This window comes from Phalangium opilio, unplaced genomic scaffold (genome assembly GCF_054372755.1).
Source record: "Phalangium opilio isolate 3A_F unplaced genomic scaffold, DU_Popi_V2 ptg000810l_1, whole genome shotgun sequence".
In the NCBI taxonomy this organism is placed as follows: Eukaryota; Metazoa; Arthropoda; class Arachnida; order Opiliones; family Phalangiidae; genus Phalangium; species Phalangium opilio.
This window is the reverse complement of record NW_028324253.1, coordinates 263754-290002: the sequence shown is the minus strand read 5'-3', so window position 1 is coordinate 290002 and position 26249 is coordinate 263754. Positions and strand designations below refer to the sequence as shown.

Sequence of the window (26249 nt, the reverse complement as noted above, 5' to 3'; positions counted from 1 at the left end):
TTAATTATATTTATTTTAATATTTAAGATAATCTTGTTTCTCAATTCAAAATTAATACGGAAAGAGTTAAAAAGCAGTCTATGTTATTGTCTGTGTGTGTCCGTCCGTTATTACACTAGTGCCGCAGTGCGCTGCGTTAGAAGTTCGTTTTGTTTTGATGTGTAAAGAAATCCTACAGAACCATAATATTCCCTTTATCCTTAATATAAAGTGAATATGATGAAATATTTTTCGTAATTATGATGCATTTAGTGCTTTTGTAGCTTTAAAGATCTGTTTCATTTTGATATTCCAAAGATTTTTTTAATATTATTATTTGAAATGGCTGTTTATATATTACTTAAGCTATACTACATCTGTATATAGAATAATCCTTGGTTTAGTAATTTCATGAAGAAAGCTAAAATCTAGACTCCGGCGGGTATATCTAGTATTACTTGCAATAAGCTTAGTGAAAAATAGAGTTAATAATTGAGGCCTGAGGTGAAGTAAACTTTGGGTTTTGATTTTCGTGTCTGAAATGAAGAGACATTAACGGTTCAGAGTGAGCCGAAAGTTAAATACACTCTTTAAATTATCAGGTTAAGATTTTATAATAGAAGAAAAGATCATGGTGGCAATTAGATTAGTAGGGCTAAGCTACAGAGTTTTTATTCTCTTTATGGTGCGCATTGACTATCAGTGCGTCTAGCTACAATTTAGCTTTGGTATTATTTAACGTTAACACTCATGTTGGCAAACTAAGAATATTGTTGAGGTGAGACGAGACGATAGTGTTTACACTGCTAACCAGTTGTGAATGTAGCTATCAGAATATAGGGTAAACAGATGAAGCGTAGACTTCATTTCCTGTTCTTTTTGCCATTAACTGATTTTCATGTGTCCAAGATTTATCCTTATTGGATGTAAAATGTCGTCTGCTTTACTGTATTTTCGCTATGCTTGGAATACTGCTTCAATATTTCGTAAATTTTTACTTCAAAAAAGAGAAATAATTCCATATCTAGGTAAATAACTTTGTAGTAGTAGACCTCTTGACTCGGAGAGGTAATATTTTGGTTTTCCCAACTTGTTATAAAATATTATCAAAAACGGATTTATGTAAGAATAACGTTGGACGTAGCAAATTCCATACCCATCCTCGACTACTTTATATGTTTTGATGGGAGTGGCTTATAATTTCAAAACTAGCTTTCGCCATCTATCGGTTTTATTCTCGTACATTTTGGGCTTTAAATATGGATAGTGCATAAGCCAAGTAAATAATAATACTAACTTATAAATGTACTACAATAATAAATTTAGTACAAAGAAAGAAAAACCAGATACTTGATGTAAATATTTAAAGAAACATCAATTATATATATTCTTAACTTTAAAACTTAACTCCACTAAATCGGCAGTTATATCGCATTGTGGTCCACTTTCCAATTATACCACTGGCGCAATTTCTAGACGAATTATTTATCCACGAACATAGCTGTCCGCGCTCACCTCAATTTAGCGAGCCCGAGCTCGAATTGAGCGAGGCTCTTCGAAATAATTGATAAAGTCACGAGCTCGAGCCGAGCCCGAAAGTTTATGAAAAAGTTTTCTGAGCTTGAGCCCGGGCTCACAATACGTCACAAACAAAGTGAGCCTTGAGCTGAGCCCAGGTTCAACTGTAAAATCAACGAGAGCTTGCGCTGAGCTCTCTTACAAATGTTTTGGCTTTCCTGAGCTCGAGCGAGGCCAACTGAAATCTATGAGACCGCTCATTTTGAAAGGGGCGCTCACTGTTTTGAGACTGCGCTCAGCTTGGCTCAGCGCCGTATTCAGTGCCAACAGAAACTAGCGTAACTCATTGGTAGATGAAATTTTGAATTTTTTTTAATACAAATATAGTGCAAGTCATTTGGATAGTAAATATGTATTATATTTTTGCATTTATCGCGTAAAAATAGCTGCAAAATTATTTATTTCAACATCTACACTGTTTGGAAGAAATATTCTCCGGGAATATGAGACCAAGCTCGAGCTTGAGCTTACTAAATTGAATGAGCCCGAGCTTGAGGTGAGCCTTAAATTCTATCGATTTTGAGCCCGAGCTGAGCCCGCGAAGGATATTAGAGAGAGCTTGAGCTCAAGCCTAGCCCATCAAAATTATGCGAATGAACCCGAGCCCGAGGCGAGCTCATTTATAAAATATAACTGAGCTTGAGCTCACATTGAGCTCTTAGGAAACATTGTTTCAATTTTGAGCTTGAGGTGAGCTCGTTGTCAATTTCTATAAAGTAACGTGAGCTGAGCTGAGCCCAAGCGATGGTGGACAGGTATGGCCGTAACCGCCATATTTGTTTTGGTTCGGAGTTCGTACCAGAGAGTGAAGTCCACGCCTACATCTATCACGTGACACTAGTACCGCGCGCTTCCAAATTTTTCCAAGCGAGTTTGAAAACCACCAGATGTTTAGCGTTTCCCTTTTTGCTCAAGCCGCTGAGCGGCGTTGAAAATTGCGATTTTTCCTCCCTCATCCGCAAAATCAAAACGCTAGCGTTTTTCCAAAAAAAAGCTTGATTGAAAACGAGGCTTTAGTGTAGGGCGCTGTATGTTAGCTGCGGCCCTTATATGCATTGTAATGAGAAATAACTGTAAATAGACACAAGCTTATTATGTACATCATTTAGATGATGAAGCTTCAATTAAAATAGAAAAATTAAAACACTATTAAAAATATACAAGTTAGCTAAATGTAACTAAATGTATTCATATCTGAATGATGAGCGGTTACCGTAAGAGCGGATTCCATAATAGCGGTCCTCATATCAGCAGTTCCCTAAATAGCGGTTTCCCGAAATGGCAGTTTACCCGTTACAACAGTTACCGATACAGCGGTTCTCGTAAAGGTTAGGTTAGGTTTGGTTTAAATTCCATTGCTTATTTTTGATGCTTTACGGGGAGACTTTAGTTCAAAGCACTTTTTAGTGACATGAACTTATGCTATTATTTACAACAAGGTCTTGATCTTTATCGAAATTTACTCAAGTTTTTACACAAAAATTAATGCTAATATCGTTTTTATTTTATTTTTCTTAAGTTTTCCAGTGTTTTACAATCCTAGAGGTTTACATATGTTTTATGATATTCCCGAAATATATTCTTTAACCGTTATTTCATTTTTGTTAAATCTTGCTTTTAGCGACTCAATCCTTTTAGATACTTGGAGGTACTTGCTGTTGTCGCGCTTCACTTTTTGTCCAGCTGCAATTTGACTCCAAACGGTTTCATAAGAACCGTGTTCCTCAAATAAGACTTCAGCAAAATGTAGAAGTTCGGGTGGTCTCGGCCAACGACAGCTTGAAATCATTTATTCCAACCTTAAATAGTACTTTATATAATTAGAAATGTCCCTGTTACAGCATGGCGCCAGGCGAAATACTTTCAACATCGTTGTTAGTTCGGCGAGTGACTCCGTACATGTTCCAATAATGAAGAGGTACTCCATTAATCCATTGAGTCTTGAAATATTCAAAAAGGGGTGCTAAAATAAGCGGAGAATCGTTTTCCAACCTATAAATACCCAGAATTACAATTTTAGGCTGAACTCGCAATGCTTACTTTTTTTACGAGTGGAATAGGCACAAAAGCGAGCGACAGAACCATTCTACATGTTTTAGCTAGATGTGGAATTGTTCTGTATTGATTTGACAACCCTAGCGTTTGAATATGCCTGTAAACTGCTTGGGAATGGTGAAAATGCATCCGCGTAGAGTAGCGGCTGGAAATTCAAGCTCCAGAGTTTTTATCAAAGCAGCTTCAAAATCAATCATGATTATGCTTGGTGCGAGGTTGACATTAATGCTGGTAGCTGCCTCTTTGATTTTGCTAAGATATGACATAAATAATATTAGTGAAGAAGTTCGAACGCAATCAATCCCGGGAGTTTACCTCATCACAGTTGCGTAAGTGCTCATGGCTTTGCTTGTCAAAAGACAATACACCACGGGCAAATTTATTTTCTCACCCCTCAACACGTGAATAGTTAGAATTTGTTTAAAAAACTTTGGAGCTACACTAAATGTCCCATCGATAAACCATTCCTTATTTGTTGATAATCTATACCATATACTTTTGTTACATTTTTACAAAAAAAACCTCTTATAATTGGGCCTATTTCATATCGCTACTCACCGAACAACATTTGTTTCTGTTGCAAGTATCACTATGTCAATATCGTCATCCCCATAAAGAATAAATGGTTCACCTTGAATGGTTTTTGAAAGGTGATCTGGAAATTCTATGTCCTTTTTGGATTTTGGAGCGGGAGGTAGACTGGCATTTCGTTCTCTGTACAGTTTATTATTCACGGATTGAAAGGTTGGAAATATTGTCCCTAGAGCAGGTTCGTTTCTTTGAATATTAGAAGCTGAAAAATCGTGGTGGATTAGCAATGAAATTGGACAGAACTATTAAACCTAACTTAAATCCATTATTTTACCGAATTCCCGATAAATCTTCGTAATTGGACCACTTTCGTTTGAAGCTCTTTCCTTCATTTCCCACACCAGCCGCTTGATTTCCAACGAATCCTTGAGACCGAGAGCGTGGTCCTCACTATGACTGCCCCTTTCCTCTGGGTTCTTATTGTCAAGCGTCGTCCAAAGTTTTCCCTTACATCCGCTTATTAAACATCTCCAGCGTTTTCGTTTACTACTGGTACCTTCAATCCGATATCCAAAGTTCTTAAAGTTGCACGCCTCCCCTCCTTTTTGTGTTTTGTAAACTTCCATTGTTAACCATTCTAGCCCAATCCTAATTGTAATTCTAAAGTACCGAAAATCTTTATTTAAATACCTTCGATTTACTGTCACAACCAGATTAAGTTTACGTTTTTTATCTTTGACCCTACATGACAAAAAAATAGATCTAAAAATATTCCCTCGTTTCACTATTAAACTGATGCAGCTTGAAGAATAGTACAATATTTTGGCCTAAATGTAGTTTTTTTTTTAGAAAAAAAATTCACATACATGATCCATTATTAGGTCACATTCGATCACTGAAAAGGTAGCTTTTGAAAACAACCAATATCACTGTATCGTTAAGAAAAGCTAAAAACTCAAGACAAACACTGCTATTTCCCAAAATAGCAGCCGCTATTTCTAAAACAGCGGCCGCTATTTCTAAAACAGCAGCCGCTATTTCTAAAACAGCAGATTTGAACAACGCTGCCGTTTTTTGGAATCGCGGCTGCTATTTCGAGAACTGCTCATACGAGGTACACCCGGATAGCTCATAGCGCCGGAACCGTAAGTCGTTATAGTAGATATCATGACGCCATTGGCGTACATATTAGCGGAAGCCGTAACAAGACAATCTCCAACGTATAAATCTACTCCTTCAATTTGACTATGTCCAAAATTATTTACGGGATCTACGTTGTCCGTATCATTTATATCACCACCATTTTCATCGGTTATTTTATTTCGAGTGTATAACATTATTAAAGAAGTATCGGTATATTCGTTTTCCATACCAAGGTAATCAAATTCGATAGGTTGATCTCCTTTCAGAGAAGTTAAAGGTTGTACAGCGATAGCTTTCATATGTTCGACAGACGTTAGCGTTGGAGAAATTGCAGTGAAGCGAAGAAAACCTACCTCGCTACACGTTTACTAACTGAGGGAAATGATGGTATTAACATCAATACGGCATTTTCAAAGCCGGAAAGCGGACCACAAAAACGTCAGGAGAGATAGCAGAATCAAAATCCGTACAATTAATTTTTAATATTCATCATGAAACCTTTAACTCTGATAAATTTCTATTTAATGGGGTATCATTGAGATTGAAATTCTATATAAGTAATTCTGCATTTGCACTCTTGACTCCAACTAATAATACAAAGAGTTAAAAAATAAATATCATAGACAGCACACTGTATATCAGAAGGGTTTAAGTTCATCCGGATATAGTAGTCAGTCATTTAATGGCCTTAGAGAAAACAACAGCTAAATACCTGTTGAATCTAATAGAATGTAAACTTTTTACAATTCCCACCGGTTCCATGGAGACCCTACGTGACAATTTATATATGGCGAAACTTTCAAAAACTGATCATAGAAATTGTGCGCTCATCAGCTTTCAATGGTCACTACCATCAAAACCCTCTCACATTTGAACATTTAGGTTAAAATTACTTGGAGGTGAATATCGGTAATCAGAGGTTCCCTAACGAGGGTTTCAGACCATTATTCGCGCAAAATATGTGTACTTGAGCTTGACTGAGGGTTTGAATAATAATAAGAAAGACAGTGGCAATAATATAACATTCGCAGGGCTCGTACCGATTTCTCAAAAAAATTATAGGATCAAAAGCTTAAAATTATAGGATCAAATTCTCAAAATTATTGGATTTAATAGGATCGCATTTTGAGATAAGTTACCCTTATTAGTAGGCAAAAACATCAAAATTATACCAAAGTTTGGTCAAACTTTGATGTTTTGGCAAACTTATCTGAAAAATAAGTTTTAATAACTTTTATACGTGTATCAAACAATCTTTGCATATTGAGATATTTAAAAAATCTTTATTAAGCAAAGTTGTTAACAGTAACTTTTGTTATCACAAGTTAGATCACATACAACAATGACTAAGGAATGTGTGAAACTACATTTTTGGTTCTTTAGCAAAATAGGAATCAATAACCATTGACTGCCGCTTGGAAAGTTTTTTCCTCAACTCTTAAAACTTTTTCGGTCCTTTTTTCCTTACTTGTCTGTGACTCGCAAGCTTCACGCAAAGCCTGGGCTACTTTTATGCCAGTCACATCTTTATTTACAATTGCGTCTTTTAATTTGGCACTAGCCTCTTGGAACAAGCTATCGCTAACTTCAGTTTCTTTCTCTTTAGAGTCCTTCAGTTCTTTAACTTCGGATTGTAATGTGGAGAGATCTGGTTTTTGTTTTTTTTAAATCAGACTCGCTTAACTTTTTCAGTGCGTAAAGCTTCTCTTTCTCTGCTTGCAGTGTTTGCTATTTTTGTTCTTCAATTTGTTTTTGAGCTAATCTAGCTTTGAAAGCCGAATGAGATACTTTAGCGCTCATAAGCAGGTCCTTCGTAATAGAAAAAAGATGGAGATTTCTTTTACAGGGTCTAATTGCGTTTCCATGTGGAATACAAATGTACCACTTTCAACAAATTAGATAATTTGGAGTGTCCTAAACTGGTTTAAATTTCCCCAATTTCCCTCCAGAAGTGGTCAATTCTGGTCGATTCGTCGACTTTCAGGTCTTGAAATTGAAGTAATTTCCATTCAGCATTAAGATTCGAAGAAAATTTCACGTCATTTTCCAGTGACAGTGCATTAGCCACCTATTGAGATATTGTAAACTTGTCCATTTTTGATTTCACTCGGTTTTAAAAATTTGAAGTATTTCAGAAGTGGTTTCGAAAACGCAGAACTCTTCATTAAATATTCAGCCATTCTAATGTAAAACTTTTGTGTCGAATGAAGGAATAATTTTCTTTCCACTTCCTTTTCTTTCTGAAGATACAAAGTTGCTTTTTCACCTATATAAAGTTTTTCAAGGAATACTGAATTGTCTTCGCCAAATTTGATCATTTGAAGTGAAATTTTATCCTTCTCTATTATGGTCGTGTTCAATATTCGTGATAAAATAACAATGATTAAATCTCTGAGTTCTTCATAGAGTACGTAAATGACTGGTTCCTTCTTTTGCAATATAAAGAAAGTACGGGAAAACAATTCACACGCTGATATGATGAAATAAATTTCTGCTTTCATTGTTGGTTTCTTCAGAAGTTTGCAAATGTTGATGTAATTTTTGATTTCACCAAGCTGATGTTCTGGTTTGGAAAGAAATTTTAAGAAATATTCGCGAAGTCCATCTATTAGTTCCAAAAATTCTTTCAGAAGCTGGCTGAAAAGTCAACCATCTGGTCTCCATATGTTTAATGAACTTGTGTTTGGGTAGATTTAGCTGCTCTTGGATAAGTCAGATTCTCTGGCCGTTGACTGCAGGAACCAATACCTTATGTGCCAGATCAGACACATCTTTCCAAAGAATTTCTAATCCTTTTCTAAGTTTATTGTGGATTGTATGTAGACTACAGCTTCCTATGTCAAGTAAGCCAGTTGTGTACACGGGGCAAGTACCCACAAGCACCCGGGGCAAGTACCTACAAGCACCCGGGGCAAGTACCTACAAGCACCCGGGGCAAGTACCTACAAGCACCCGGGGCAAGTACCTACAAGCACCCGGGGCAAGTACCTACAAGCACCCGGGGCAAGTACCTACAAGCACCCGGGGCAAGTACCTACAAGCAACCACAAGTACCCAAAAGCACCCACAAGTACCCACAAGCACCCACAAGTACCCACAAGCACCCACAAGTACCCACAAGCACCCACAAGCACCCACAAGCACCCACAAGTACCCACAAGCACCCACAAGCACTCACAAGTACCCACAAGAACCTACAAGCACTCACAAGTACCTACAAGTACCCACAAGTACCTTCAAGTTGCTTCAAGTACCCACAAGTACCTAGAAGTACCCACAAGTACCCACAAGTACCTACAAGCACCCACAAGTACCTACAAGCACCCACAAGTACCTACAAGTACCCACAAGTACCTACAAGCACCCACAAGTACCTTCAAGCACCCACAAGTACCTACAAGCACCCACAAGTACCTACAAGCACCCACAAGTACTTACAAGCACCCACAAGTACCTACAAGCACCCACAAGTACCTACAAGCACCCACAAGTACCTACAAGCACTCACAAGTACCTACAAGCACCCACAAGTACCTAAAAGCACCCACAAGTACCTAAAAGCACCCACAAGTACCTAAAAGCACCCACAAGTACCTAAAAGCACCCACAAGTACCTACAAGCACCCACAAGTACCTACAAGCACCCACAAGTACCTACAAGCACCCACAAGTACCTTCAAGCACCCACAAGTACAGTACCTACAAGCACCCACAAGTACAGTACCTACAAGCACCCACAAGTACCTACAAGTACCCACAAGTAACTACAAGCACCCACAAGTACCTACAAGCACCCACAAGTACCTAAAAACACCCACAAGTACAAGCACCCGAGCTCAAACGCCATGTTTTTCTTGCTTAATATCCCTCTAACGGCGTGAATCACGACAGAAACGCCGTAAGTCCAATATAAAAAATTAGGGCTAAAATGCGTGTCTCTAACAGTGGTAAAACGTCGTAATTCCAAAACCCAAAACAACGTAAGTCAAAGTATGTGTTAATAATGATAAAAATCAATACTTAAACTTAATTTATCTTAATGAAACTAAGGAAAGGCACATCTATGGACTATTATCTTTCATTTAAGATGGTTCCCAAACGTAACGAATGATTAGTTTTCTTTATACACTAGCGCAATTAAGGTCATTTTTCAAAAAACATCCCATGTTATCTCTATGGAAAAATATAGTATTTTTCACAAAATGTCGGATTCATTTTATGGATTCTAAAACCACCCTTAACAACTTTTTTCTTTATAGAATTAACTATTAGTTGGATCTCTTTGAAATTTTAACCTCATAATTAGGGCCCAAATTTTAGTTCACTGGCAAAATTTCAAAGCAGCAAACACAATACGAAAAAGTTACGGCCAATCAAAGAACCCTCCTTTAGCATTAGAGGGAGTATCAGGTCTTATCTAAGAGAGCGACCGCTCTCCTAGAATTTTCATAAAACATATCGTGTCAGAAGTGGGATTCGAACCCACGCCCTCAAACAAGGAGCAGAATACACAGATTCACATCGTGAACGAAGGAAGCTCCTTCGAGTCTGGCGCCTTAGACCGCTCGGCCATCCCGACGTGGTTTTGTGCAATTTGGACGTTTTAAAACGACATCTAATCCAGTTATTTTCATAAAACATATTGTGTCAGAATTGGGATTCGAACCCACGCCCTCAAACAAGGAGCAGAATACACAGATTCACATCGTGAACGAAGGAAGCTCCTTCGAGTCTGGCGCCTTAGACCGCTCGGCCATCCCGACGTGGTTTTGTGCAATTTGGACGTTTTAAAACGACATCTAATCCAGTTATTTTCATAAAACATACCGTGTCAGAAGTGGGATTCGAACCCACGCCCTCAAACGAGGAGCAGAATACACAGATTCACATCGTGAACGAAGGAAGCTAAGCCCCTTGAGTCTAGCGCCTTAGACCGCTCGGCCATCCTGACGCGGTTTTATGGAATTTGGACGTTTTAAAATGACATCTCATCCAGTTATTTTCATAAAACATATCGTGTCAGAAGTGGGATTCGAACCCACGCACTCAAACGAGGAGCAGAATACACAGATTCACATCGTGAACGAAGGAAGCTAAGCCCCTTGAGTCTAGCGCCTAAGACCGCTCGGCCATCCTGACGCGGTTTTATGGAATTTGGACGTTTTAAAATGACATCTCATCCAGTTATTTTCCTAAAACATATCGTGTCAGAAGTGGGATTCGAACCCACGACCTCAAACGAGGACCAGAATACACAGATTCACATCGTGAACGAAGGAAGCTAAGCCCCTTGAGTCTGGCACCTTAGACCGCTCGGCCATCCTGACGTGGTGGTGTGAAATTTGGACGCTTTAAAATTACACCTCTTTCAGTTTTTTTCATAAAACATTTCGTGTCAGAAGTGATATTCGAACCCACGCCCTCAAACGAGGAACAGAATACACAGATTCACATCGTGAACGAACGAAGCTCCTTCGAGTCTGGCGCCTTAGACCGCTTGGCCATCCTGACGTGTTGGTGTGAAATTTGGACGCTTTAAAATTACACCTCGTTCAGTTATTTTCATAAAACATTTCGTGTCAGAAGTGATATTCGAACCCACGCCCTCAAACGAGGACCAGAATATACAGCTTCACATCGTGAACTAAGGAAGCTAAGCCCCTTGAGTCTGGCGCCTTAGACCGCTCGGCCATCCCGACGTGGTTTTGTGCAATTTGGACGTTTTAAAACGACATCTAATCCAGTTTTTTCATAAAACATATCGTGTCAGAAGTGGGATTCGAACCCACGCCCTCAAACAAGGAGCAGAATACACAGATTCACATCGTGAACGAAGGAAGCTCCTTCGAGTCTGGCGCCTTAGACCGCTCGGCCATCCCGACGTGGTTTTGTGCAATTTGGACGTTTTAAAACGACATCTAATCCAGCTATTTTCATAAAACATATCGTGTCAGAAGTGGGATTCGAACCCACGCCCTCAAATGAGGACCAGAATACACAGATTCACAACGTGAACGAAGGAAGCTAAGCCCCTTGAGTCTAGCGCCTTAGACCGCTCGGCCATTCTGACGCGGTTTTATGGAATTTGGACGTTTTAAAATGACATCTCATCCAGTTAATTTCCTAAAACATATCGTGTCAGAAGTGGGATTCGAACCCACGACCTCAATCGAGGACCAGAATACACAGATTCACATCGTGAACGAAGGAAGCTAAGCCCCTTGAGTCTGGCGCCTTAGACCGCTCGGCCATCCCGACGTGGTTTTGTGCAATTTGGACGTTTTAAAACGACATCTAATCCAGTTATTTTCATAAAACATATCGTGTCAGAAGTGGGATTCGAACCCACGCCCTCAAACGAGGAGCAGAATACACAGATTCACATCGTGAACGAAGGAAGCTAAGCCCCTTGAGTCTGGCACCTTAGACCGCTCGGCCATCCTGACGTGGTGGTGTGAAATTTGGACGCTTTAAAATTACACCTCTTTCAGTTTTTTTCATGAAACATTTCGTGTCAGAAGTGGGATTCGAACCCACGCCCTCAAACGAGGAGCAGAATACACAGATTCACATCGTGAACGAAGGAAGCTAAGCCCCTTGAGTCTGGCACCTTAGACCGCTCGGCCATCCTGACGTGGTGGTGTGAAATTTGGACGCTTTAAAATTACACCTCTTTCAGTTTTTTTCATGAAACATTTCGTGTCAGAAGTGGGATTCGAACCCACGCCCTCAAACGAGGAGCAGAATACACAGATTCACATCGTGAACGAAGGAAGCTAAGCCCCTTGAGTCTGGCACCTTAGACCGCTCGGCCATCCTGACGTGGTGGTGTGAAATTTGGACGCTTTAAAATTACGCCTCTTTCAGTTTTTTTCATGAAACATTTCGTGTCAGAAGTGATATTCGAACCCACGCCCTCAAACGAGGACCAGAATATACAGATTCACATCGTGAACGAAGGAAGCTAAGCCCCTTGAGTCTGGCGCCTTAGACCGCTCGGCCATCCCGACGTGGTTTTGTGCAATTTGGACGTTTTAAAACGACATCTAATCCAGTTATTTTCATAAAACATATCGTGTCAGAAGTGGGATTCGAACCCACGCCCTCAAACAAGGAGCAGAATACACAGATTCACATCGTGAACGAAGGAAGCTCCTTCGAGTCTGGCGCCTTAGACCGCTCGGCCATCCCGACGTGGTTTTGTGCAATTTGGACGTTTTAAAACGACATCTAATCCAGTTATTTTCATAAAACATATTGTGTCAGAATTGGGATTCGAACCCACGCCCTCAAACAAGGAGCAGAATACACAGATTCACATCGTGAACGAAGGAAGCTCCTTCGAGTCTGGCGCCTTAGACCGCTCGGCCATCCCGACGTGGTTTTGTGCAATTTGGACGTTTTAAAACGACATCTAATCCAGTTATTTTCATAAAACATATCGTGTCAGAAGTGGGATTCGAACCCACGCCCTCAAACGAGGAGCAGAATACACAGATTCACATCGTGAACGAAGGAAGCTAAGCCCCTTGAGTCTGGCACCTTAGACCGCTCGGCCATCCTGACGTGGTGGTGTGATATTTGGACGCTTTAAAACGACATCTAATCCAGTTATTTTCATAAAACATATCGTGTCAGAAGTGGGATTCGAACCCACGCCCTCAAACGAGGAGCAGAATACACAGATTCACATCGTGAACGAAGGAAGCTAAGCCCCTTGAGTCTGGCACCTTAGACCGCTCGGCCATCCTGACGTGGTGGTGTGAAATTTGGACGCTTTAAAATTACACCTCTTTCAGTTTTTTTCATGAAACATTTCGTGTCAGAAGTGGGATTCGAACCCACGCCCTCAAACGAGGAGAAGAATACACAGATTCACATCGTGAACGAAGGAAGATAAGCCCCTTGAGTCTGGCACCTTAGACCGCTAGGCCATCCTGACGTGGTGGTGTGAAATTTGGACGCTTTAAAATTACACCTCTTTCAGTTTTCTTCATGAAACATTTCGTGTCAGAAGTGATATTCGAACCCACGCCCTCAAACGAGGACCAGAATACACAGATTCACATCGTGAACGAAGGAAGCTAAGCCCCTTGAGTCTGGCACCTTAGACCGCTCGGCCATCCTGACGTGTTGGTGTGAAATTTGGACGCTTTAAAATTACACCTCGTTCAGTTATTTTCATAAAACATTTCGTGTCAGAAGTGATATTCGAACCCACGCCCTCAAACGAGGACCAGAATATACAGCTGCACATCGTGAACGAAGGAAGCTAAGCCCCTTGAGTCTGGCGCCTTAGACCGCTCGGCCATCCCGACGTGGTTTTGTGCAATTTGAACGTTTTAAAACGACATCTAATCCAGTTATTTTCATAAAACATATCGTGTCAGAAGTGGGATTCGAACCCACGCCCTCAAACAAGGAGCAGAATACACAGATTCACATCGTGAACGAAGGAAGCTCCTTCGAGTCTGGCGCCTTAGACCGCTCGGCCATCCCGACGTGGTTTTGTGCAATTTGGACGTTTTAAAACGACATCTAATCCAGTTATTTTCATAAAACATATCGTGTCAGAAGTGGGATTCGAACCCACGCCCTCAAACGAGGAGCAGAATACACAAATTCACATCGTGAACGAAGGAAGCTAAGCCCCTTGAGTCTGGCGCCTTAGACCGCTCGGCCATCCCGACGTGGTTTTGTGCAATTTGGACGTTTTAAAACGACATCTAATCCAGTTATTTTCATAAAACATATCGTGTCAGAAGTGGAATTCGAACCCACGCCCTCAAACGAGGAGCAGAATACACAGATTCACATCGTGAACGAAGGAAGCTCCTTCGAGTCTGGCGCCTTATACCGCTCGGCCATCCCGACGTGGTTTTGTGCAATTTGGACGTTTTATAACGACATCTAATCCAGTTATTTTCATAAAACATATCGTGTCAGAAGTGGAATTCGAACCCACGCCCTCAAACGAGGAGCAGAATACACAGATTCACATCGTGAACGAAGGAAGCTAAGCCCCTTGAGTCTGGCACCTTAGACCGCTCGGCCATCCTGACGTGGTGGTGTGAAATTTGGACGCTTTAAAATTACACCTCTTTCAGTTTTTTTCATAAAACATTTCGTGTCAGAAGTGATATTCGAACCCACGCCCTCAAACGAGGAACAGAATACACAGATTCACATCGTGAACGAACGAAGCTCCTTCGAGTCTGGCGCCTTAGACCGCTTGGCCATCCTGACGTGTTGGTGTGAAATTTGGACGCTTTAAAATTACACCTCGTTCAGTTATTTTCATAAAACATTTCGTGTCAGAAGTGATATCCGAACCCACGCCCTCAAACGAGGACCAGAATATACAGCTTCACATCGTGAACTAAGGAAGCTAAGCCCCTAGAGTCTGGCGCCTCAGACCGCTCGGCCATCCCGACGTGGTTTTGTGCAATTTGGACGTTTTAAAACGACATCTAATCCAGTTATTTTCATAAACCATATCGTGATTCGAACCCACGCCCTCAAACAAGGAGCAGAATACACAGATTCACATCGTGAACGAAGGAAGCTCCTTCGAGTCTGGCGCCTTAGACCGCTCAGCCATCCCGACGTGGTTTTGTGCAATTTGGACGTTTTAAAACGACATCTAATCCAGCTATTTTCATAAAACATACCGTGTCAGAAGTGGGATTCGAACCCACGCCCTCAAATGAGGACCAGAATACACAGATTCACAACGTGAACGAAGGAAGCTAAGCCCCTTGAGTCTAGCGCCTTAGACCGCTCGGCCATCCTGACGCGGTTTTATGCAATTTGGACGTTTTAAAACGACATCTAATCCAGTTATTTTCATAAAACATATCGTGTCAGAAGTGGGATTCGAACCCACGCCCTCAAACGAGGAGCAGAATACACAGATTCACATCGTGAACGAAGGAAGCTAAGCCCCTTGAGTCTGGCACCTTAGACCGCTCGGCCATCCTGACGTGGTGGTGTGAAATTTGGACGCTTTAAAATTACACCTCTTTCAGTTTTTTTCATGAAACATTTCGTGTCAGAAGTTGGATTCGAACCCACGCCCTCAAACGAGGAGCAGAATACACAGATTCACATCGTGAACGAAGGAAGCTAAGCCCCTTGAGTCTGGCACCTTAGACCGCTCGGCCATCCTGACGTGGTGGTGTGAAATTTGGACGCTTTAAAATTACACCTCTTTCAGTTTTTTTCATGAAACATTTCGTGTCAGAAGTGGGATTCGAACCCACGACCTCAATCGAGGACCAGAATACACAGATTCACATCGTGAACGAAGGAAGCTAAGCCCCTTGAGTCTGGCGCCTTAGACCGCTCGGCCATCCCGACGTGGTTTTGTGCAATTTGGACGTTTTAAAACGACATCTAATCCAGTTATTTTCATAAAACATATCGTGTCAGAAGTGGGATTCGAACCCACGCCCTCAAACGAGGAGCAGAATACACAGATTCACATCGTGAACGAAGGAAGCTAAGCCCCTTGAGTCTGGCACCTTAGACCGCTCGGCCATCCTGACGTGGTGGTGTGAAATTTGGACGCTTTAAAATTACACCTCTTTCAGTTTTTTTCATGAAACATTTCGTGTCAGAAGTGGGATTCGAACCCACGCCCTCAAACGAGGAGCAGAATACACAGATTCACATCGTGAACGAAGGAAGCTAAGCCCCTTGAGTCTGGCACCTTAGACCGCTCGGCCATCCTGACGTGGTGGTGTGAAATTTGGACGCTTTAAAATTACACCTCTTTCAGTTTTTTTCATGAAACATTTCGTGTCAGAAGTGGGATTCGAACCCACGCCCTCAAACGAGGAGCAGAATACACAGATTCACATCGTGAACGAAGGAAGCTAAGCCCCTTGAGTCTGGCACCTTAGACCGCTCGACCATCCTGACGTGGTGGTGTGAAATTTGGACGCTTTAAAATTACGCCTCTTTCAGTTTTTTTCATGAAACATTTCGTGTCAGAAGTGATATTCGAACCCACGCCCTCAAACGAGGACCAGAATATACAGATTCACATCGTGAACGAAGGAAGCTAAGCCCCTTGAGTCTGGCGCCTTAGACCGCTCGGCCATCCCGACGTAGTTTTGTGCAATTTGGACGTTTTAAAACGACATCTAATCCAGTTATTTTCATAAAACATATCGTGTCAGAAGTGGGATTCGAACCCACGCCCTCAAACAAGGAGCAGAATACACAGATTCACATCGTGAACGAAGGAAGCTCCTTCGAGTCTGGCGCCTTAGACCGCTCGGCCATCCCGACGTGGTTTTGTGCAATTTGGACGTTTTAAAACGACATCTAATCCAGTTATTTTCATAAAACATATTGTGTCAGAATTGGGATTCGAACCCACGCCCTCAAACAAGGAGCAGAATACACAGATTCACATCGTGAACGAAGGAAGCTCCTTCGAGTCTGGCGCCTTAGACCGCTCGGCCATCCCGACGTGGTTTTGTGCAATTTGGACGTTTTAAAACGACATCTAATCCAGTTATTTTCATAAAACATATCGTGTCAGAAGTGGGATTCGAACCCACGCCCTCAAACGAGGAGCGGAATACACAGATTCACATCGTGAACGAAGGAAGCTAAGCCCCTTGAGTCTGGCACCTTAGACCGCTCGGCCATCCTGACGTGGTGGTGTGATATTTGGACGCTTTAAAACGACATCTAATCCAGTTATTTTCATAAAACATATCGTGTCAGAAGTGGGATTCGAACCCACGCCCTCAAACGAGGAGCAGAATACACAGATTCACATCGTGAACGAAGGAAGCTAAGCCCCTTGAGTCTGGCACCTTAGACCGCTCGGCCATCCTGACGTGGTGGTGTGAAATTTGGACGCTTTAAAATTACACCTCTTTCAGTTTTTTTCATGAAACATTTCGTGTCAGAAGTGGGATTCGAACCCACGCCCTCAAACGAGGAGCAGAATACACAGATTCACATCGTGAACGAAGGAAGATAAGCCCCTTGAGTCTGGCACCTTAGACCGCTAGGCCATCCTGACGTGGTGGTGTGAAATTTGGACGCTTTAAAATTACACCTCTTTCAGTTTTCTTCATGAAACATTTCGTGTCAGAAGTGATATTCGAACCCACGCCCTCAAACGAGGACCAGAATACACAGATTCACATCGTGAACGAAGGAAGCTAAGCCCCTTGAGTCTGGCACCTTAGACCGCTCGGCCATCCTGACGTGTTGGTGTGAAATTTGGACGCTTTAAAATTACACCTCGTTCAGTTATTTTCATAAAACATTTCGTGTCAGAAGTGATATTCGAACCCACGCCCTCAAACGAGGACCAGAATATACAGCTGCACATCGTGAACGAAGGAAGCTAAGCCCCTTGAGTCTGGCGCCTTAGACCGCTCGGCCATCCCGACGTGGTTTTGTGCAATTTGGACGTTTTAAAACGACATCTAATCCAGTTATTTTCATAAAACATATCGTGTCAGAAGTGGGATTCGAACCCACGCCCTCAAACAAGGAGCAGAATACACAGATTCTCATCGTGAACGAAGGAAGCTCCTTCGAGTCTGGCGCCTTAGACCGCTCGGCCATCCCGACGTGGTTTTGTGCAATTTGGACGTTTTAAAACGACATCTAATCCAGTTATTTTCATAAAACATATCGTGTCAGAAGTGGGATTCGAACCCACGCCCTCAAACGAGGAGCAGAATACACAAATTCACATCGTGAACGAAGGAAGCTAAGCCCCTTGAGTCTGGCGCCTTAGACCGCTCGGCCATCCCGACGTGGTTTTGTGCAATTTGGACGTTTTAAAACGACATCTAATCCAGTTATTTTCATAAAACATATCGTGTCAGAAGTGGAATTCGAACCCACGCCCTCAAACGAGGAGCAGAATACACAGATTCACATCGTGAACGAAGGAAGCTCCTTCGAGTCTGGCGCCTTATACCGCTCGGCCATCCCGACGTGGTTTTGTGCAATTTGGACGTTTTAAAACGACATCTAATCCAGTTATTTTCATAAAACATATCGTGTCAGAAGTGGAATTCGAACCCACGCCCTCAAACGAGGAGCAGAATACACAGATTCACATCGTGAACGAAGGAAGCTCCTTCGAGTCTGGCGCCTTAGACCGCTCGGCCATCCCGACGTGGTTTTGTGCAATTTGGACGTTTTAAAACGACATCTAATCCAGTTATTTTCATAAAACATATTGTGTCAGAATTGGGATTCGAACCCACGCCCTCAAACAAGGAGCAGAATACACAGATTCACATCGTGAACGAAGGAAGCTCCTTCGAGTCTGGCGCCTTAGACCGCTCGGCCATCCCGACGTGGTTTTGTGCAATTTGGACGTTTTAAAACGACATCTAATCCAGTTATTTTCATAAAACATATCGTGTCAGAAGTGGGATTCGAACCCACGCCCTCAAACGAGGAGCGGAATACACAGATTCACATCGTGAACGAAGGAAGCTAAGCCCCTTGAGTCTGGCACCTTAGACCGCTCGGCCATCCTGACGTGGTGGTGTGAAATTTGGACGCTTTAAAATTACGCCTCTTTCAGTTTTTTTCATGAAACATTTCGTGTCAGAAGTGATATTCGAACCCACGCCCTCAAACGAGGACCAGAATATACAGATTCACATCGTGAACGAAGGAAGCTAAGCCCCTTGAGTCTGGCGCCTTAGACCGCTCGGCCATCCCGACGTGGTTTTGTGCAATTTGGACGTTTTAAAACGACATCTAATCCAGTTATTTTCATAAAACATATCGTGTCAGAAGTGGGATTCGAACCCACGCCCTCAAACAAGGAGCAGAATACACAGATTCACATCGTGAACGAAGGAAGCTCCTTCGAGTCTGGCGCCTTAGACCGCTCGGCCATCCCGACGTGGTTTTGTGCAATTTGGACGTTTTAAAACGACATCTAATCCAGTTATTTTCATAAAACATATTGTGTCAGAATTGGGATTCGAACCCACGCCCTCAAACAAGGAGCAGAATACACAGATTCACATCGTGAACGAAGGAAGCTCCTTCGAGTCTGGCGCCTTAGACCGCTCGGCCATCCCGACGTGGTTTTGTGCAATTTGGACGTTTTAAAACGACATCTAATCCAGTTATTTTCATAAAACATATCGTGTCAGAAGTGGGATTCGAACCCACGCCCTCAAACGAGGAGCGGAATACACAGATTCACATCGTGAACGAAGGAAGCTAAGCCCCTTGAGTCTGGCACCTTAGACCGCTCGGCCATCCTGACGTGGTGGTGTGATATTTGGACGCTTTAAAACGACATCTAATCCAGTTATTTTCATAAAACATATCGTGTCAGAAGTGGGATTCGAACCCACGCCCTCAAACGAGGAGCAGAATACACAGATTCACATCGTGAACGAAGGAAGCTAAGCCCCTTGAGTCTGGCACCTTAGACCGCTCGGCCATCCTGACGTGGTGGTGTGAAATTTGGACGCTTTAAAATTACACCTCTTTCAGTTTTTTTCATGAAACATTTCGTGTCAGAAGTGGGATTCGAACCCACGCCCTCAAACGAGGAGCAGAATACACAGATTCACATCGTGAACGAAGGAAGATAAGCCCCTTGAGTCTGGCACCTTAGACCGCTAGGCCATCCTGACGTGGTGGTGTGAAATTTGGACGCTTTAAAATTACACCTCTTTCAGTTTTCTTCATGAAACATTTCGTGTCAGAAGTGATATTCGAACCCACGCCCTCAAACGAGGACCAGAATACACAGATTCACATCGTGAACGAAGGAAGCTAAGCCCCTTGAGTCTGGCACCTTAGACCGCTCGGCCATCCTGACGTGTTGGTGTGAAATTTGGACGCTTTAAAATTACACCTCGTTCAGTTATTTTCATAAAACATTTCGTGTCAGAAGTGATATTCGAACCCACGCCCTCAAACGAGGACCAGAATATACAGCTGCACATCGTGAACGAAGGAAGCTAAGCCCCTTGAGTCTGGCGCCTTAGACCGCTCGGCCATCCCGACGTGGTTTTGTGCAATTTGGACGTTTTAAAACGACATCTAATCCAGTTATTTTCATAAAACATATCGTGTCAGAAGTGGGATTCGAACCCACGCCCTCAAACAAGGAGCAGAATACACAGATTCTCATCGTGAACGAAGGAAGCTCCTTCGAGTCTGGCGCCTTAGACCGCTCGGCCATCCCGACGTGGTTTTGTGCAATTTGGACGTTTTAAAACGACATCTAATCCAGTTATTTTCATAAAACATATCGTGTCAGAAGTGGGATTCGAACCCACGCCCTCAAACGAGGAGCAGAATACACAAATTCACATCGTGAACGAAGGAAGCTAAGCCCCTTGAGTCTGGCGCCTTAGACCGCTCGGCCATCCCGACGTGGTTTTGTGCAATTTGGACGTTTTAAAACGACATCTAATCCAGTTATTTTCATAAAACATATCGTGTCAGAAGTGGAATTCGAACCCACGCCCTCAAACGAGGAGCAGAATACACAGATTCACATCGTGAACGAAGGAAGCTCCTTCGAGTCTGGCGCCTTATACCGCTCGGCCATCCCGACGTGGTTTTGTGCAATTTGGACGTTTTAAAACGACATCTAATCCAGTTATTTTCATAAAACATATCGTGTCAGAAGTGGAATTCGAACCCACGCCCTCAAACGAGGAGTAGAATACACAGATTCACATCGTGAACGAAGGAAGCTAAGCCCCTTGAGTCTGGCACCTTAGACCGCTCGGCCATCCTGACGTGGTGGTGTGAAATTTGGACGCTTTAAAATTACACCTCTTTCAGTTTTTTTCATAAAACATTTCGTGTCAGAAGTGATACTCGAACCCACGCCCTCAAACGAGGAACAGAATACACAGATTCACATCGTGAACGAACGAAGCTCCTTCGAGTCTGGCGCCTTAGACCGCTTGGCCATCCTGACGTGTTGGTGTGAAATTTGGACGCTTTAAAATTACACCTCGTTCAGTTATTTTCATAAAACATTTCGTGTCAGAAGTGATATTCGAACCCACGCCCTCAAACGAGGACCAGAATATACAGCTTCACATCGTGAACTAAGGAAGCTAAGCCCCTAGAGTCTGGCGCCTCAGACCGCTCGGCCATCCCGACGTGGTTTTGTGCAATTTGGACGTTTTAAAACGACATCTAATCCAGTTATTTTCATAAAACATATCGTGATTCGAACCCACGCCCTCAAACAAGGAGCAGAATACACAGATTCACATCGTGAACGAAGGAAGCTCCTTCGAGTCTGGCGCCTTAGACCGCTCAGCCATCCCGACGTGGTTTTGTGCAATTTGGACGTTTTAAAACGACATCTAATCCAGCTATTTTCATAAAACATACCGTGTCAGAAGTGGGATTCGAACCCACGCCCTCAAATGAGGACCAGAATACACAGATTCACAACGTGAACGAAGGAAGCTAAGCCCCTTGAGTCTAGCGCCTTAGACCGCTCGGCCATCCTGACGCGGTTTTATGCAATTTGGACGTTTTAAAACGACATCTAATCCAGTTATTTTCATAAAACATATCGTGTCAGAAGTGGGATTCGAACCCACGCCCTCAAACGAGGAGCAAAATACACAGATTCACATCGTGAACGAAGGAAGCTAAGCCCCTTGAGTCTGGCACCTTAGACCGCTCGGCCATCCTGACGTGGTGGTGTGAAATTTGGACGCTTTAAAATTACACCTCTTTCAGTTTTTTTCATAAAACATTTCGTGTCAGAAGTGATATTCGAACCCACGCCCTCAAACGAGGAACAGAATACACAGATTCACATCGTGAACGAACGAAGCTCCTTCGAGTCTGGCGCCTTAGACCGCTTGGCCATCCTGACGTGTTGGTGTGAAATTTGGACGCTTTAAAATTACACCTCGTTCAGTTATTTTCATAAAACATTTCGTGTCAGAAGTGATATTCGAACCCACGCCCTCAAACGAGGACCAGAATATACAGCTTCACATCGTGAACTAAGGAAGCTAAGCCCCTTGAGTCTGGCGCCTTAGACCGCTCGGCCATCCCGACGTGGTTTTGTGCAATTTGGACGTTTTAAAACGACATCTAATCCAGTTATTTTCATAAAACATATCGTGATTCGAACCCACGCCCTCAAACAAGGAGCAGAATACACAGATTCACGTCGTGAACGAAGGAAGCTCCTTCGAGTCTGGCGCCTTAGACCGCTCGGCCATCCCGACGTGGTTTTGTGCAATTTGGACGTTTTAAAACGACATCTAATCCAGTTATTTTCATAAAACATATCGTGTCAGAAGTGGGATTCGAACCCACGCCCTCAAACGAGGAGCAGAATACACAGATTCACATCGTGAACGAAGGAAGCTAAGCCCCTTGAGTCTAGCGCCTTAGACCGCTCGGCCATCCTGACGCGGTTTTTTGGAATTTGGACGTTTTAAAATGACATCTCATCCAGTTATTTTCCTAAAACATATCGTGTCAGAAGTGGGATTCGAACCCACGACCTCAAACGAGGACCAGAATACACAGATTCACATCGTGAACGAAGGAAGCTAAGCCCCTTGAGTCTGGCGCCTTAGACCGCTCGGCCATCCTGACGTGGTGGTGTGATATTTGGACGCTTTAAAATTACACCTCTTTCAGTTTTTTTCATGAAACATTTCGTGTCAGAAGTGATATTCGCACCCATGCCCTCAAACGAGGACTAGAATATACAGATTCACATCGTGAACGAAGGAAGCTAAGCCCCTCGAGTCTGGCAACTTAGACCGCTCGGCCATCCTGACGCGGTTTTATGGAATTTGGACGTTTTAAAATGACATCTCATCCAGTTATTTTCATAAAACATATCGTGTCAGAAGTGGGATTCGAACCCACGCCTTCAAACGAGGAGCAGAATACACAGATTCACATCGTGAACGAAGGAAGCTAAGCCCCTTGAGTCTGGCACCTTAGACCGCTCGGCCATCCTGACGTGGTGGTGTGAAATTTGGACGCTTTAAAATTACACCTCTTTCAGTTTTTTCATGAAACATTTCGTGTCAGAAGTGGGATTCGAACCCACGCCCTCAAACGAGGACCAGAATACACAGATTCACATCGAGAACGAAGGAAGCTAAGCCCCTTGAGTCTGGCACCTTAGACCGCTCGGCCATCCTGACGTGGTGGTGTGATATTTGGACGCTTTAAAATTACACCTCTTTCAGTTTTTTTCATGAAACATTTCGTGTCAGAAGTGATATTCGCACCCATGCCCTCAAACGAGGACTAGAATATACAGATTCACATCGTGAACGAAGGAAGCTAAGCCCCTCGAGTCTGGCAACTTAGACCGCTCGGCCATCCTGACGCGGTTTTATGGAATTTGGACGTTTTAAAATGACATCTCATCCAGTTATTTTCATAAAACATATCGTGTCAGAAGTGGGATTCGAACCCACGCCCTCAAACGAGGAGCAGAATACACAGATTCACATCGTGAACGAAGGAAGCTAAGCCCCTTGAGTCTGGCACCTTAGACCGCTCGGCCATCCTGACGTGGTGGTGTGAAATTTGGACGCTTTAAAACGACATCTAATCCAGTTATTTTCATAAAACATATCGTGTCAGAAGTGGGATTCGAACCCACGTCCTCAAACGAGGAGCAGAATACACAGATTCACATCGTGAACGAAGGAAGCTAAGCCCCTTGAGTCTGGCACCTTAGACCGCTCGGCCATCCTGACGTGGTGGTGTGAAATTTGGACGCTTTAAAATTACACCTCTTTCAGTTTTTTTCATGAAACATTTCGTGTCAGAAGTGGGATTCGAACCCACGCCCTCAAACGAGGAGCAGAATACACAGATTCACATCGTGAACGAAGGAAGATAAGCCCCTTGAGTCTGGCACCTTAGACCGCTAGGCCATCCTGACGTGGTGGTGTGAAATTTGGACGCTTTAAAATTACACCTCTTTCACTTTTTTTCATGAAACATTTCGTGTCAGAAGTGATATTCGAACCCACGCCCTCAAACGAGGACCAGAATACACAGATTCACATCGAGAACGAAGGAAGCTAAGCCCCTTGAGTCTGGCACCTTAGACCGCTCGGCCATCCTGACGTGTTGGTGTGAAATTTGGACGCTTTAAAATTACACCTCGTTCAGTTATTTTCATAAAACATTTCGTGTCAGAAGTGATATTCGAACCCACGCCCTCAAACGAGGACCAGAATATACAGCTGCACATCGTGAACGAAGGAAGCTGAGCCCCTTGAGTCTGGCGCCTTAGACCGATCGGCCATCCCGACGTGGTTTTGTGCAATTTGGACGTTTTAAAACGACATCTAATCCAGTTATTTTCATAAAACATATCGTGTCAGAAGTGGGATTCGAACCCACGCCCTCAAACAAGGAGCAGAATACACAGATTCTCATCGTGAACGAAGGAAGCTCCTTCGAGTCTGGCGCCTTATACCGCTCGGCCATCCCGACGTGGTTTTGTGCAATTTGGACGTTTTAAAACGACATCTAATCCAGTTATTTTCATAAAACATATCGTGTCAGAAGTGGGATTCGAACCCACGCCCTCAAACGAGGAGCAGAATATACAGCTTCACATCGTGAACTAAGGAAGCTAAGCCCCTAGAGACTGGCGCCTTAGACCGCTCGGCCATCCTGACGCGGTTTTATGGAATTTGGACGTTTTAAAATGACATCTCATCCAGTTATTTTCATAAAACATATCGTGTCAGAAGTGGGATTCGAACCCACGCCCTCAAACGAGGAGCAGAATACACAGATTCACATCGTGAACGTAGGAAGCTAAGCCCCTTGAGTCTGGCACCTTAGACCGCTCGGCCATCCTGACGTGGTGGTGTGAAATTTGGACGCTTTAAAATTACACCTCTTTCAGTTTTTTTCATAAAACATTTCGTGTCAGAAGTGATATTCGAACCCACGCCCTCAAACGAGGAACAGAATACACAGATTCACATCGTGAACGAACGAAGCTCCTTCGAGTCTGGCGCCTTAGACCGCTTGGCCATCCTGACGTGTTGGTGTGAAATTTGGACGTTTTAAAATTACACCTCGTTCAGTTATTTTCATAAAACATTTCGTGTCAGAAGTGATATTCGAACCCACGCCCTCAAACGAGGACCAGAATATACAGCTTCACATCGTGAACTAAGGAAGCTAAGCCCCTAGAGTCTGGCGCCTTAGACCGCTCGGCCATCCCGACGTGGTTTTGTGCAATTTGGACGTTTTAAAACGACATCTAATCCAGTTATTTTCATAAAACATATCGTGATTCGAACCCACGCCCTCAAACAAGGAGCAGAATACACAGATTCACATCGTGAACGAAGGAAGCTCCTTCGAGTCTGGCGCCTTAGACCGCTCAGCCATCCCGACGTGGTTTTGTGCAATTTGGACGTTTTAAAATGACATCTAATCCAGCTATTTTCATAAAACATATCGTGTCAGAAGTGGGATTCGAACCCACGCCCTCAAATGAGGACCAGAATACACAGATTCACAACGTGAACGAAGGAAGCTAAGCCCCTTGAGTCTAGCGCCTTAGACCGCTCGGCCATCCTGACGCGGTTTTATGCAATTTGGACGTTTTAAAACGACATCTAATCCAGTTATTTTCATAAAACATATCGTGTCAGAAGTGGGATTCGAACCCACGCCCTCAAACGAGGAGCAGAATACACAGATTCACATCGTGAACGAAGGAAGCTAAGCCCCTTGAGTCTGGCACCTTAGACCGCTCGGCCATCCTGACGTGGTGGTGTGAAATTTGGACGCTTTAAAATTACACCTCTTTCAGTTTTTTTCATAAAACATTTCGTGTCAGAAGTGATATTCGAACCCACGCCCTCAAACGAGGAACAGAATACACAGATTCACATCGTGAACGAACGAAGCTCCTTCGAGTCTGGCGCCTTAGACCGCTTGGCCAT

General features: G+C 43.1%; 22 non-coding genes across 22 annotated transcripts; all 22 read right to left on the bottom strand.

The window, feature by feature from the left end:
- Positions 1 to 9747: 9747 nt before the first annotated feature.
- Positions 9748 to 9865, bottom strand: TRNAS-CGA (transfer RNA serine (anticodon CGA)). The gene is made up of 2 exons: positions 9828 to 9865; positions 9748 to 9793 (listed from the first exon to the last, which is right to left on the bottom strand). It is a non-coding gene; the product is annotated as a tRNA-Ser (tRNA).
- Positions 9866 to 10491: 626 nt separating this feature from the next.
- Positions 10492 to 10613, bottom strand: TRNAL-CAA (transfer RNA leucine (anticodon CAA)). Its single transcript has 2 exons — positions 10576 to 10613; positions 10492 to 10537 (listed from the first exon to the last, which is right to left on the bottom strand). It is a non-coding gene; the product is annotated as a tRNA-Leu (tRNA).
- A 437-nt stretch (positions 10614 to 11050) lies between these two features.
- On the bottom strand, positions 11051 to 11168 carry TRNAS-CGA (transfer RNA serine (anticodon CGA)). The gene is made up of 2 exons: positions 11131 to 11168; positions 11051 to 11096 (listed from the first exon to the last, which is right to left on the bottom strand). It is a non-coding gene; the product is annotated as a tRNA-Ser (tRNA).
- Positions 11169 to 11234: 66 nt separating this feature from the next.
- TRNAL-CAA (transfer RNA leucine (anticodon CAA)) lies at positions 11235 to 11356 on the bottom strand. The gene is made up of 2 exons: positions 11319 to 11356; positions 11235 to 11280 (listed from the first exon to the last, which is right to left on the bottom strand). It is a non-coding gene; the product is annotated as a tRNA-Leu (tRNA).
- Positions 11357 to 11422: 66 nt separating this feature from the next.
- On the bottom strand, positions 11423 to 11544 carry TRNAL-CAA (transfer RNA leucine (anticodon CAA)). The gene is made up of 2 exons: positions 11507 to 11544; positions 11423 to 11468 (listed from the first exon to the last, which is right to left on the bottom strand). It is a non-coding gene; the product is annotated as a tRNA-Leu (tRNA).
- Positions 11545 to 12362: 818 nt separating this feature from the next.
- On the bottom strand, positions 12363 to 12480 carry TRNAS-CGA (transfer RNA serine (anticodon CGA)). Its single transcript has 2 exons — positions 12443 to 12480; positions 12363 to 12408 (listed from the first exon to the last, which is right to left on the bottom strand). It is a non-coding gene; the product is annotated as a tRNA-Ser (tRNA).
- Positions 12481 to 13670: 1190 nt separating this feature from the next.
- TRNAS-CGA (transfer RNA serine (anticodon CGA)) lies at positions 13671 to 13788 on the bottom strand. The gene is made up of 2 exons: positions 13751 to 13788; positions 13671 to 13716 (listed from the first exon to the last, which is right to left on the bottom strand). It is a non-coding gene; the product is annotated as a tRNA-Ser (tRNA).
- Positions 13789 to 14042: 254 nt separating this feature from the next.
- On the bottom strand, positions 14043 to 14160 carry TRNAS-CGA (transfer RNA serine (anticodon CGA)). Its single transcript has 2 exons — positions 14123 to 14160; positions 14043 to 14088 (listed from the first exon to the last, which is right to left on the bottom strand). It is a non-coding gene; the product is annotated as a tRNA-Ser (tRNA).
- A 799-nt stretch (positions 14161 to 14959) lies between these two features.
- On the bottom strand, positions 14960 to 15081 carry TRNAL-CAA (transfer RNA leucine (anticodon CAA)). Its single transcript has 2 exons — positions 15044 to 15081; positions 14960 to 15005 (listed from the first exon to the last, which is right to left on the bottom strand). It is a non-coding gene; the product is annotated as a tRNA-Leu (tRNA).
- A 442-nt stretch (positions 15082 to 15523) lies between these two features.
- TRNAL-CAA (transfer RNA leucine (anticodon CAA)) lies at positions 15524 to 15645 on the bottom strand. Its single transcript has 2 exons — positions 15608 to 15645; positions 15524 to 15569 (listed from the first exon to the last, which is right to left on the bottom strand). It is a non-coding gene; the product is annotated as a tRNA-Leu (tRNA).
- Positions 15646 to 16463: 818 nt separating this feature from the next.
- Positions 16464 to 16581, bottom strand: TRNAS-CGA (transfer RNA serine (anticodon CGA)). The gene is made up of 2 exons: positions 16544 to 16581; positions 16464 to 16509 (listed from the first exon to the last, which is right to left on the bottom strand). It is a non-coding gene; the product is annotated as a tRNA-Ser (tRNA).
- A 1190-nt stretch (positions 16582 to 17771) lies between these two features.
- TRNAS-CGA (transfer RNA serine (anticodon CGA)) lies at positions 17772 to 17889 on the bottom strand. The gene is made up of 2 exons: positions 17852 to 17889; positions 17772 to 17817 (listed from the first exon to the last, which is right to left on the bottom strand). It is a non-coding gene; the product is annotated as a tRNA-Ser (tRNA).
- A 254-nt stretch (positions 17890 to 18143) lies between these two features.
- TRNAS-CGA (transfer RNA serine (anticodon CGA)) lies at positions 18144 to 18261 on the bottom strand. Its single transcript has 2 exons — positions 18224 to 18261; positions 18144 to 18189 (listed from the first exon to the last, which is right to left on the bottom strand). It is a non-coding gene; the product is annotated as a tRNA-Ser (tRNA).
- A 66-nt stretch (positions 18262 to 18327) lies between these two features.
- Positions 18328 to 18445, bottom strand: TRNAS-CGA (transfer RNA serine (anticodon CGA)). Its single transcript has 2 exons — positions 18408 to 18445; positions 18328 to 18373 (listed from the first exon to the last, which is right to left on the bottom strand). It is a non-coding gene; the product is annotated as a tRNA-Ser (tRNA).
- A 626-nt stretch (positions 18446 to 19071) lies between these two features.
- Positions 19072 to 19189, bottom strand: TRNAS-CGA (transfer RNA serine (anticodon CGA)). The gene is made up of 2 exons: positions 19152 to 19189; positions 19072 to 19117 (listed from the first exon to the last, which is right to left on the bottom strand). It is a non-coding gene; the product is annotated as a tRNA-Ser (tRNA).
- Positions 19190 to 20379: 1190 nt separating this feature from the next.
- On the bottom strand, positions 20380 to 20497 carry TRNAS-CGA (transfer RNA serine (anticodon CGA)). The gene is made up of 2 exons: positions 20460 to 20497; positions 20380 to 20425 (listed from the first exon to the last, which is right to left on the bottom strand). It is a non-coding gene; the product is annotated as a tRNA-Ser (tRNA).
- A 254-nt stretch (positions 20498 to 20751) lies between these two features.
- TRNAS-CGA (transfer RNA serine (anticodon CGA)) lies at positions 20752 to 20869 on the bottom strand. The gene is made up of 2 exons: positions 20832 to 20869; positions 20752 to 20797 (listed from the first exon to the last, which is right to left on the bottom strand). It is a non-coding gene; the product is annotated as a tRNA-Ser (tRNA).
- Positions 20870 to 21668: 799 nt separating this feature from the next.
- Positions 21669 to 21790, bottom strand: TRNAL-CAA (transfer RNA leucine (anticodon CAA)). Its single transcript has 2 exons — positions 21753 to 21790; positions 21669 to 21714 (listed from the first exon to the last, which is right to left on the bottom strand). It is a non-coding gene; the product is annotated as a tRNA-Leu (tRNA).
- A 987-nt stretch (positions 21791 to 22777) lies between these two features.
- Positions 22778 to 22899, bottom strand: TRNAL-CAA (transfer RNA leucine (anticodon CAA)). The gene is made up of 2 exons: positions 22862 to 22899; positions 22778 to 22823 (listed from the first exon to the last, which is right to left on the bottom strand). It is a non-coding gene; the product is annotated as a tRNA-Leu (tRNA).
- A 441-nt stretch (positions 22900 to 23340) lies between these two features.
- TRNAL-CAA (transfer RNA leucine (anticodon CAA)) lies at positions 23341 to 23462 on the bottom strand. The gene is made up of 2 exons: positions 23425 to 23462; positions 23341 to 23386 (listed from the first exon to the last, which is right to left on the bottom strand). It is a non-coding gene; the product is annotated as a tRNA-Leu (tRNA).
- Positions 23463 to 24656: 1194 nt separating this feature from the next.
- TRNAS-CGA (transfer RNA serine (anticodon CGA)) lies at positions 24657 to 24774 on the bottom strand. The gene is made up of 2 exons: positions 24737 to 24774; positions 24657 to 24702 (listed from the first exon to the last, which is right to left on the bottom strand). It is a non-coding gene; the product is annotated as a tRNA-Ser (tRNA).
- Positions 24775 to 25761: 987 nt separating this feature from the next.
- On the bottom strand, positions 25762 to 25883 carry TRNAL-CAA (transfer RNA leucine (anticodon CAA)). The gene is made up of 2 exons: positions 25846 to 25883; positions 25762 to 25807 (listed from the first exon to the last, which is right to left on the bottom strand). It is a non-coding gene; the product is annotated as a tRNA-Leu (tRNA).
- Positions 25884 to 26249: the final 366 nt, after the last annotated feature.